Here is an 11,917-nt window from a genome sequence, read left to right as displayed (position 1 = left end):
CTCCTTCCTATCGGAAAGATGTTGTGAAACTTGAAAGGGTTCAGAAAAGACTTTCAAGGATGTTGCCAGGGTTGGAGGATTTGAGCTATAGGGAGAGGCTGTACAGGCTGGGGCTGTTTTCCCTGGAGCGTCGGGGGCTGAGGGGTGACCTTATAGAGGTTTACAAAATTATGAGGGACATGGATATGGTAAATAGGCAAAGTCTTTTCCCTGGGGTTAGGGCGTCCAGAACTAGAGGGCATAAGTTTAGGGTGAGAGGGGAAAGATATAAAAGAGACCTACGGGTCAACTCTTTCACACAGAGGGTGGTATGTATATGGAATGAGCTGCCAGAGGAAGTGATGGAAGCTGGTACAATTACAACATTTAAGAGACATTTGGATGGGTATATGAATAGGAAGGGTGTGGAGGGATTTGGGCCAGATGCTCGCATGTAGGTCTAGATTGGGTTGGGATATCTGGTTGGCATGGGCGGGTTGGACCGACGGGTCTGCTTCCGTGCTGTACATCTCTGTGACTGTATGACTCTTGTCAAAGCCTCCAGGACCAAAAGGTGGAAAATTGAATTAGTATAGTCAGACCTTTGTGGACCAATGCAGAGTTGATGAGCCAAATGAGCTCAGTCTGTGATGTAAACATTTATGAGGTATCGCGCTATCAACTAAACGTCATCTGTCACAGACATGAAAAGGAAAACCATGGTTTAATTCCTTGTTCAAGAAAGTAATTCTAAAATATTCCAAATAGACACATGACTATGAGGGTGCGGATAACAGGCTGGGTCAAAGGATATCCAGGGTTTCCATCTGTAGCCTGGAAGATTGCATCTATTCTTTTTGGAGCTATAAAGAATCATCACAAAAAAAAACCTTATTTAACCTTGCCTCTTCTGGTCATCAAGCACCTGGAGGCTTAACTAGCTTTAAGATCAGCAAAAACAAAATGCCACTGATGGGAATAGTATTGTCCTAGAAGAGCAAGTAGGAATAGCCAATTGTAAATTGTCCACTCCAGCACAACCTTGTCGGAGGGAGGAGAGGGGGATCGCAATGCATAGGCTACAATCAGGCTTGAACAAAGAAAGCTAATTGGTGAACATCACTGTGGATTGTATCACAGTTGTTCCACTAATGACCTTCCCTTCATCATAAAATGGAGATGTTCATTGATAGTTGCACAACGTTCAACACCATTTATGACTCCTTAAATACTGAAGCAGTACATGTCTAACTGTAGCAAGTCCTGGATAATATTGAGATATGACCTGACAAGTGACAAATAATATTCACACTGCACAAATGTCAGAAAATGGCCATCTCCAATCAGAGGATTTAACCATCTCCCCTCGACATGCAGTGGCATTAATGTTACTAATGTTACTAGATTAGATTACTTACAGTGTGGAAACAGACCCTTCCGCCCAATAAGTCCACACCGACCCTCCGAAGAGCAACCCACCCAGACTCATTCCCCTACATTTACCCCTTCACCTAACACTACGGGCAATTTAGCGTGGCAATTCACCTAACCTGCACATTTTTGGACTGTGGGAGGAAACGAGCACCTGGAGGAAACCCATGCAGACACGGGGAGAATGTGCATACTCCACATAGGCAGTTGCCTGAGGCAGGAATTGAACCCGGTCTCTGGCGCTGTGAGACTACAACCATCTACTACAAACATCTTGAGGATTACCATTGACCAAACATTTAATTGCATTAACGTACAAGAGCAGGCAACAGGTTAGCAATACTGCAGCAAATAATTAACTTCCTGTTTCCCAAAGCCTGTTCACCATCTACAAAGCACAAGTCAGGACTGTGCTGGAATATTCCCTTTTATTTGGAAAGTGCAGCTCTAACTATACTCAGGAAGCTTTCCATTTCCAAATTTGCATCACATTTCTCCATGCCACACAAGTTTCCTGACTGGAAATATATTGCCATTCCTTCACTGAGACTGAATCAAAGTATTGAAACTCCCTGCCTAACAGCATGGTCGGTAAACCCGCATTACATGACTGCAGCTGTTCAAGAAGGTAATTCACTAGCACCTTCTCAAGAGCATTGGGATAGACAATAAATGTCAACCTATTCAGCAAATATCAAATCTCCTGAATGAATTTTTAAAAAATCAAAGCAATTCAGCTACAAAAGTACTGGAATTGTAATTTCAGGATGTTGAGTTTATAACACAGCGTGGGCTTCACAAATCTATCACTTTTTTTGAGTGGATCACTTAGCGAGTTTTGAGAAGATTTGTAGCTCAGGTTGAGGTTGTGTATGTAGGTTTACTCGCTGACCTGAAAGGTTCATTTTCAGATGTTTCATCATCGTACTAGATAACATCATCAGTGAGACTCCGGATGAAGTACTGGTGGCATGGCCCGCTTTCTATTTATGTGTTTAGGTTTCCTTGAGTTGGTGATGTCATTTCCTGTGGTGACATCATTTCACGTGGTGACATCATTTCCTGTTTTTTTTTCCTCGGGGGTGGTAAATGGGATCCAAGTTAAAGTGTTTGTTAATGAATCTCTATTTGTTAGTGGATCTCTATCCATCTATGCATTAATGTATTATAATTACATACATAGTTCTCCTAATAACACTAGGTAAAGTAAATTCTGTGCATGATTTTCAATTAACCTAGGCTCAGTCAAATACCATTTGTCCTACTGCTAAAACAGTTTCTAAGCTGTAGTGTCTGTAATTAAAAAAGAGAAATTATTTGGTTTTGCATGGTTCATTATCAAGGCTCAATGAGTAAAAGTGATTTTTGAATATTACAATTTGATTAACAATTTATCATTCACACATACTTTTGCACAGAATATTTGCAGAGATAGCAGGCTAGGGCAAATATTGCAGAAATATAATTAATGGTTTTAAAAAACAGATGTTCTGCTCAAGTGGCTACATTAGATTGTGATGCAGGTGACCAGTGAAATGTCTATTACTTGAATATTTAGATAATATTTTATTAATCTATATGATTTTCTTGGTTGATGCAGTTGGGGGCATTTAGTCTTTTCAGGAATTCTTCCAGTGTTTTGTTTGCTTCTTGCAATCCAACAGTAATAAATAGCTTTCATTTGGATTATCACACTATCAGGCTATTCAATGCAAGTGTTATGAAGATGTGGATGTACTGTATATTTTAAGAGAGTTAAAAAGCTAGCAGTGACAGCATCAAGTGTTCTCAATACAACACAATATAACAGGAGTAGCTGGTTGCCTGGAAACAACAAAAAATAGATTCGAATTCAGCGAACCAGTTTAAATTATACCCTGAAAAATACCAAGTTCCAATCAAGTTTGAATTGAGTATATTGACAATCTTAAAAGCCAATGACACAAGCCAATGCTCTGGGGTATAAGACCGGGGGGAAATTGAACAGTTAGAGGAGAACTGCCCAGCTACCAGCATGTAAAGGACAGCCTGAAAAATAGCTCTCTGAAAAGTACCTTTCTCAATCAGTAATGTGTGATGCAGAATCCCTACGAGGAAGAAAAGAAGACACAGGAAGATCCAAGTAGAAGAACTGAAAGTTGCCTAGTTTTGAGATAAAAAGTTTTGTTTTGTAAATCTTCATTGGGAGTTTTATTGGACTAGTATTATAGAAGGGAGGGTAAAAGATAGGTCAGAGTAAGGACTTATGAATAGTTGTTAGTTAATTATTCTCTGTTATACTTAAAGAAATAAAGTTGTTAATTTTTACCTTAACTAGTTCTTGGCCTTTTGAATTTTTACAGATTACTGCATGGGATAAATCTTTTCTGTGTTGCTGGTTTTAAAGTAAGCAGGAGGGTTTACCCCATGTCGTAACACAAGGGTCTAATATTCCTATTACTGAGAACAATAATATATATCCAAGTCAAGAAACTTATATGGGGTTTGGAGAACAACTCATAGGTGGCAATGCCAGTGTTTATCTGAAGTCTCTTCCCACTTTATTTCAGCTTATCCTATCAACCTGCCCTTCCATTACACTTCATGTACTTCATCCAGTGTCTATGTAATTTGCCTCAACTGTACTATGTGGCACAGTTCCACATATGAACCACTCTGAGTAAATAACTTTTTCCTAGATTCCTTTCAATTTCTCTGATATACATCTACCTTATATCTATTATTGCTTATATTTGTATTGAGTTTATAAACCACCACAAGTAGAACCACCTGTTCTATGTCTACCTTATCAAATTCCTTCACAAGTTTAAAAAGCTGTAAAGGACTGTGTCGCTAATTTCTCTCATCTAAAGCAAAAGCTACAGTCTCTTTAGACTTTTTTGATAGTTATGACGTGCACTTCTACACTTGTATGAGTATTATGTAGTGATGAACTCTAGCTTGCAGTCTGTGGTTTGCATTGACTGTGGTTTTACAGATTGTATTTTTTGAGACAACTCTTTAGGTTTCTGGAAAAGGGATTGGTGGGTCATAGAGTCATAGAGATGTACAGCAAGGAAACAGACCCTTCAGTCCAACTCATCCATGCCGACCAGATATCCGAACCTAATCTAGTCCCACTTTTCAGCACTTGGCCCATATCTCTCTAAACCCTTCCTATTCATAATCCTGAATTTTTGTCTGGGAGATCAGACTGAAATATCTGCCTGTAATCATAATATGCTGGGAAAGAAAAAACACAACTCGACAAGCTCAAATTTCCACTTGTGATCAGAATAGCAGAGAGGGAATTGAGAACTGTGTGAGTTTGAGAGAACCAGGAAGAAAGTTTCAGCATTGATAGAAAGGTAAGTCAAAAAGTGCTGGGAGCAGAGACAAGAAGAGATCAAAGATGTGCAAATGTGTCTTTTGATAGGACATGTACCTATTAAACTCATGTGGAGCCAAGTTGCTATTGAATGGGATGTAGTATTTAAAAATTTTGCAAATAAAGTAATTACGACACTATTTGGGGAACAAAAGGTTTTGAGGGACTCTGTCTGACATTCAGATATGAAGTCGAAGAGTGTGGTTCTGGAAAAACACAGCTGGTCAGGCAGCATCCGAGGATCAGAAGAGCCGACATTTCAAGCATAAGCTCTTCATCAGGAATGAGGGGTTGGACCAAGGATGCTGAGAGATAAATGGAAGAGAGGTGGGGCTAGGGGGTAAGGTAGCTGGGAATGCGATAGGTAGATGAGTGTGGGGGTGAAGGTGATAGGTCCGAGACGAGGGTGGAGCGGACAAGTGAGAAGGAAGATGGACAGGAAGGTCAGTTCAAGAGGGTAGTGTCAAGTTGGAAGGTTGGATCTGGGATAAGGTGGGGGAGGGGAGATGAGGAAACTGGTGAAATCCACATTAATCCCATGTGGTTGGAGGGTCCCCAGTTGGGAGATGAGGTGTTCTTCCTCCAGGCTCGGGTGGTTAGGGTTTGGTGGAGGAGGAGGCCCAGGACTTGCATGTCCTTGGCAAAGTGGGAGAGGGAATTAAAGTGCTAGGCCACAGGGCAGAGAGGTTGTTTAGTGCATGTGTCCCAGGGATGTTTTCTGAAACATTCCACAAGTTGGCATCCTGTCTCCCTAATGTAGAGAAGACCACATCAAGAACAACGGACACAGTAGATGATGCGAGTAGAGGTACAGGTAAATCTCTGTCAGATGTGGAAGGAGATGTTGAAGATTCAGATAACATTCTCAAGTAGACAAGGGTCTACTTGAGAAATTATTAGATCCATCTTTATTGTATTGGCTACTTAAAGTATATTTTCTGGTCTCTACTGAACACAATTTACCAGATAACATTTCTGTCTATCAGTTGGGAAGTTTTATTTTTGTTAAGGATTTCTATGAGAGTAGTAACAATACAGGGACCCAACCAGTGTCAGTTAAACAGGATTGAAACATGCCACCAATTAGGAAGAACACGCTTGACATGGCTAAGATACCAAATTCAACTGTGCGTGATATGTTTAAAACATTCACAACATATGGATGTATGATTGTCTCTGTGTTATTGATAGAAATGTGTAGTTTATTATAAAAAAATTATAGTTCACAGGATCAGGAAGAAAGCATGTCCAACAGAGATATCTCATTGGCAGCAGAGATGATATTAATTAAAGAAATCTTCAAAGAAGCTTTTTACAAATCTGTTGCACCATTTGCCAGAGTTCCTTCTTGACAATTGAAATGGTTGATTATCTGTCTCTGGCAAATTGGATGTTTTCTAATGACGGTAAAGTAAAATGGGAGCCAAATGATTCCATACTCTCCCTGAACTGGCAAGAGCAGGAGAAATTCCCATTGGGGTTTATGAAAATTATTGGTGAATTTTACATTTGGCTAGATCCTATTTTGGACATGTATTGGAGGCCAGTCCACCACTCTGTTCAGTATGTCATGACATCCTGACATAAGAGACTATTTAACAGCCCCTCAAGGCACAGCCCAACCTGATCTTCATTATAACTTGTATCACAAGTTATGTTGAACAAATGCGAAGGAATCAAGCCAAGTCAATAGAGACTCGTAGAATTCTTTGCACAACTTTGAGTCTTAGATTGACTCCCCTTTCTATCAACAATCATGAGACGTCCTGTTGCCAATTAAGTACTCATGTGGTAATGGTGTACAACAGCAGATTACATTGGCGTAGGTACAGTGCTATGTTTTGTACATCAGCCTTGATATCTTCATATAAAACACTGTGGTAGTCTGAGAAAAGTTAGTCTCGTCATTGATTTTCCCAGTTAAAATATACTGCATTCATAAGCATATTTCCCACCCTGAAGTGTAACTTATTTTACTTTCAGAATTACACTCACCACTTAAAATTACAATTCCAGAGCCTGATACAGCTATTCTATTGAGATTTAGATTTTTTTAAGATTGCTTTTTAGATTCCTTACAGTGTGGCCCAACCAGTCCACACCAACCCTCCGAAGAGCAGCCCAACCAGATCCAGTTCCCTCTGACTAATGCACCTAACACTGTGGGCAATTCACCATGGCCAATTCACCTGACCTGCACGTCTTTGGACTGTGGGAGGAAACCGGAGCACCCAGAGGAAACTAATGCAGGCATGGGGAGAATGTGCAAACTTCACACAGACAATCGCCCGAGGCTGGAATCAAACCTGGATCTTCCCCATTAATATCTATTAAGATATTATCTTAATACTTGGAGATTTGATTTAGTACATAGGCCTGTTCAAGGATTTCAAGTAGACTTGCATCATAGCTTATTAAGGAGAAAGGGAATGTATCATAATCAACTGCGAGAAGCAATAAATTAAACAGACCAAATCATTTTTAGTGAACAATATCAGGAATAGGTGAGGGTTAGACTCATAATTGTTCTAATGTGATGTTTGACTGAAGGGTATTGAAATTATAACAATATCACTATAGTATCATCAAAGGCACAGGTATGATGACTTTAGCAAGTGTGTCCTGTGGAACAGATCCTACTTAATATCGGAAAGTAAGTTGATCAGGAAAATGTGGCAGCCAAAGGACCTTACTGTGCTTAAGCAGTTAATTCCAGCCTTGCTGTGTGCCTTTCAGCTTGCTAAGGAATCAACCTTTTCCAGCAGAAGTAGTGAGGGTTCTGTGTCCATCTCACCCAAGACGTGAACATATCATGGATGAGCATCAAGTGCAGTTAAGGAAATGAGGATAAACATGGAAACAGGTTGTTCACTCCAATCAGCTCAAGCTGGTGTTACCCTTCAGGTGAACAGTAATCCGGTTCCATGATTTGGGGCTTTTTCCATGCTCATTTACTCCTTTCACATTCAAATACTTTCAATTTTGACCTTGGTTGGGAATATCCTCAGAACTGTTGCTATTCTACTGCTGTAACTATGTAAGTATGATGGTGCATCTGATTGTTTTACACCTCTTTCTATAAGAATATTTGTCCTGCTGTCTATCGTCAATCCCTTACTTTTAATCTTAATCCTATGACAACTTGCTGTATATTTCTCATTCTCAGGTTGTTTCTATTCACATTGACCAATCTCTCATCCTCTTAACCACTCCTAGCAAATCTTACCTTCATCTTTTCTTAGATGTACAGCCTCAGTGATTTTCCAAGCCTTTATTTATACTTATATTTTTACATATCAGGCAACATCCTATTAAATATATTATTTTCCTTCTGTATCTAGAATTATAACTTTACTGCTTGAAGGATCTTACACCTCTTCTTAGGCAATCACTCAGGCTCAAAGACAATTTGATCCCCCTCCAGTTCAATGTCTTCTGAGATGGTTCATTACATCCAATGTATGATTAACAGAGTCTGCCAAATGTAGGATAGGTAGTACATAAAGGGTCAGGGAGGTGATAAGTTTGGAGCTTTGACCATTCTCTTTGACACCTTAACTTAACCTCGGTGTGCTCCTAAATAAACTTTTAGATGCATTCAGTGTCCTCCCAAAGTCAAGGACTCTAATTAGTCAAGAGGAATGTCTGCCCTCTTCAGTGATGGTTTGAGGATATTCCAAAAGTGCTTCCACTGTTGTCCTGAGAGCCTGTTGCTATGGCTTCATTCCAGGTAGATCATTTACATTATGGGTCTGATGTCAGGCTTATAGACTTCATAATCTCATTTGAGAAGACAAGTGAATGCTGGGGATCTTAGAGACACTGTGGTCATGACTATATTCAAGAAGAATGAAAGTCCAGTTATGGTAATTACAGAAGAGTCACCTAGTTGTTTGCCACATAGAAGATCATTGTCAACAGATGTGAAGCTAGAAAAGACCAGCAGGTCAGACAGCATCCAAGAAGCAGGAAGGTCAACATTTTAGGTCGAAAGCCTTCACAACCTGCTATGCTTTTCCAGCTTGACTCTGGCTCCCAGTATCTGCAGCCCTTACTGTCTCCAAGAGAAAGAAGATCATTGACAGGTTCACAGCAATCATCTCCTCCCAGTGACTGAAGGACTCCACAGAGTCACATTGTGTCTTCCATCCATTAAGACACAATCTCCACTCGGTGGCAAATTCAAAAAAGATGCAAGAAACAGCAGCAATATGACTTTTCCTGATAACATTGTATTCTTTGACTTTGTCAATCATGAACACTTATGGTGCATCCTGTTCAAGTTTGGCTACCCTCAGTATAAGATATTAGAGCCCTTAATTATCAAGTATTTCTAGTATTGTCTGCAAGGTATAAAATCTTATGAAACTGCTGCTGCAGCAGTGATTTTTCTCTCTCTGAAGAGGCAAAAATAATTTTAAATGGTTTCTGGCAATGTCAGGGCCTCTTGTTTCCAGCTTCCATTTTGACATTCATGAGTTGGCAGGTTGGCCCTTTGCAGTCCCCTTTAACTATGCAAGTGTTTAGAAAGCATCAGCTTGACATAAACTAAAAAGAATGACACTGAGTGGTGATGGTGGGGGGGGGGGGGGGGGGGGCATCCTGATAACAATCTTGATATGTAAACACCTTTATATCTTGGAACCTGTCAAATATTTATTTGACAGAAGGATTCAAACAAATGTTTGACGCAGTATAACCTACCACACCACAGAACCAAAGTATATTAACAAGTGTTGCATTAGAAGGGGCAGCTGGCAGGACTCATCTGGCAACTGTACTCCTCAGATGAAAGATGAATTTGGAAAATTGGAATTTCCTATCCCAATGGGTGTTGGACGCTCAGATATCAAGTAAGTTCAAGAAAGATTAATAGATTTCCAGTTACTAATGACATCAGGATATGCAAAATGAGCATGAGAGTACAGAGTTGAGATAGATGACCAGCCATGATTGAAAGTAGCAGAGCAAGCTCAAGAGGGTTAATAGCTTAGTCTCTGCTCCTATTTTCCTATGAAAAATACAGGATGATTAGCAACAGTGAGCCCTTCAATCCTTAGGTTGTATTAGGCTGTGATGTTGCTATCATAAGCTACTGTAAACAGCACACTCTGTCCCAATTGTTTGTTTGCCTCTGATTTCAGTAAACTACCCTCAACTGTCATGACTCATACTCTTCTCTCATATATTTAGTTTGTGTATCACATCTAATCCATTGCTTCTCAATTATCTTAAAACTACTTACAAATAGTTGACTTCTATCTTAGGTGTCTGCAGCCTCAAAATCTGAAAACATACAAACATAATTTAACTCTATCCTCTACCTACTGCACTTCCAAGTCTTCACCCTCACTAATGAAGTGCAATGGGATTGAAAACTGGAATCAAACAAAATTGTGTCACTGCACCAAACCTCTCCATTTCTCTCACTTTAATGCTGCACTTCAGAATGATGCCAGAAAATTACCTATAGGCTGGGAGATAAACTACAGAGCAGATGGAAAACTGTTCCATACAGAACACCTTCAATCCAAAACTAAAGTCACTCCAACTTCAGTTATTAAGCTTTGGAATACAGATGATGCTTGTGTGCGAATTCACTCTGAAACTGAGCTGCAAGTCATTGTTGAGTCCTTCTCCAAAGCAAATCAGAAAATAGCTTGGCCTTGCTAAAATTGCCCATAGTGTTCAGGGATGTGTAAGTTAGGTGTATCAGTTAGGGGAAAATAAAGGGTTGGGGAATGGGTCAAGGTGGGTTACTCTTTGGAGGGTTGGTGTGGACTTGTAGGGCCAAAGGGCCTGTTTCGACACTGTAGGGATTCTATGATTCTATGAATAGCCTTTCATGAAACACCCAGAAAATTAAGATTATCTTCCAAACAGCTTCCCCAGCACAACAACTCCCCTTATCATTTAAGATGAACTAAACCTTATGTCATGTGTTTGCCTTGTTCCTAAGCTACGATACACATCAAAAGTGTTTCATTTTCAATAAAATATTTTCAGACGTTTTGAAGATCTTGAAAGATGCTGTATTAATCCAATGATTTTCACTGTTTAACCCCAAATAGTACTGAAGTAAACTCTTACACAGATTGACTGTTATATCCTGGATTGAAGATCTCCCTTGTGCCATAATCCCTCTATTCTACTGAAAGGCCTTATCAGTTTGCAATACTGGCAACCTATTTGAACTTGAATCCCTAAGTTGCTCACATTTTCATGTCACTCGACACTTCCTCTTTTAAAAATATAATGCATCGCCTCATAATTGCCAACATTGAATTATATCTGTCACCTTTCTACTCATTTTACCATCTTGTTAAAAACTCCCTGCAGTTTCCCCTGGTCTTTAACATTATCTGCTACGCTTCCTACTTTAGTACTGTCTGGAAATTTGAACACACTCACTCTAGCCCTATGTCCAAATTACTTATGTCAAGTTTCATTATTAGTGATCATCATTTCAATTCAGGCTCTCAGATCCCTGGAATTAATTTTGAAACAGGTTAAATAGGCAGATCAACATGGAGATTCATTGCCTAATTATTACAAAAAAGAGCTTAGGAACCAATTAATGACCAATTTCAAACAACGCTTTGATGTAAGTTTGATGGTTATCTTCAAGGAAATCTGTGAAGCCCATAGCTGGGGGATATAATTTGCTCAATACTTTGAAGGGAACAAAGAGGAGATGTGTAATCCAATTGGTCATCAATAACAGCTTCTGGCAAGTGCTGAAGTTATCAGGGATGACTAGATCACTTATAATTATCTAAAGATGAAGAAATATGAATGTAATTTTTAGTGATGGGGGAAGCAGATTCACTATTGGCATGTACAACCAGAAAAGTAAGCTATGAAACATCAATGTATTCAATTAGAAATGGTAGAGCAACATTATAAACATGTGCTGAAAATATTCTGAACCTGAGGGGCACCAGTATCCTTGGGGGGAGGTTTGCTAGTGCTCGTAAGCTATGAAACATCAATGTATTCAATTAGAAATGGTAGAGCAACATTATAAACATGTGCTGAAAATATTCTGAACCTGAGGGGCACCAGTATCCTTGGGGGGAGGTTTGCTAGTGCTCTTGGGGGGGGGGTTAAACTAACTCTGCAGGGGCATGGGAACCCAGA

The sequence above is a fragment of the Chiloscyllium plagiosum genome, chromosome 3 (assembly GCF_004010195.1).
Source record: "Chiloscyllium plagiosum isolate BGI_BamShark_2017 chromosome 3, ASM401019v2, whole genome shotgun sequence".
In the NCBI taxonomy this organism is placed as follows: Eukaryota; Metazoa; Chordata; class Chondrichthyes; order Orectolobiformes; family Hemiscylliidae; genus Chiloscyllium; species Chiloscyllium plagiosum.
This window is presented reverse-complemented; position numbering follows the sequence as displayed.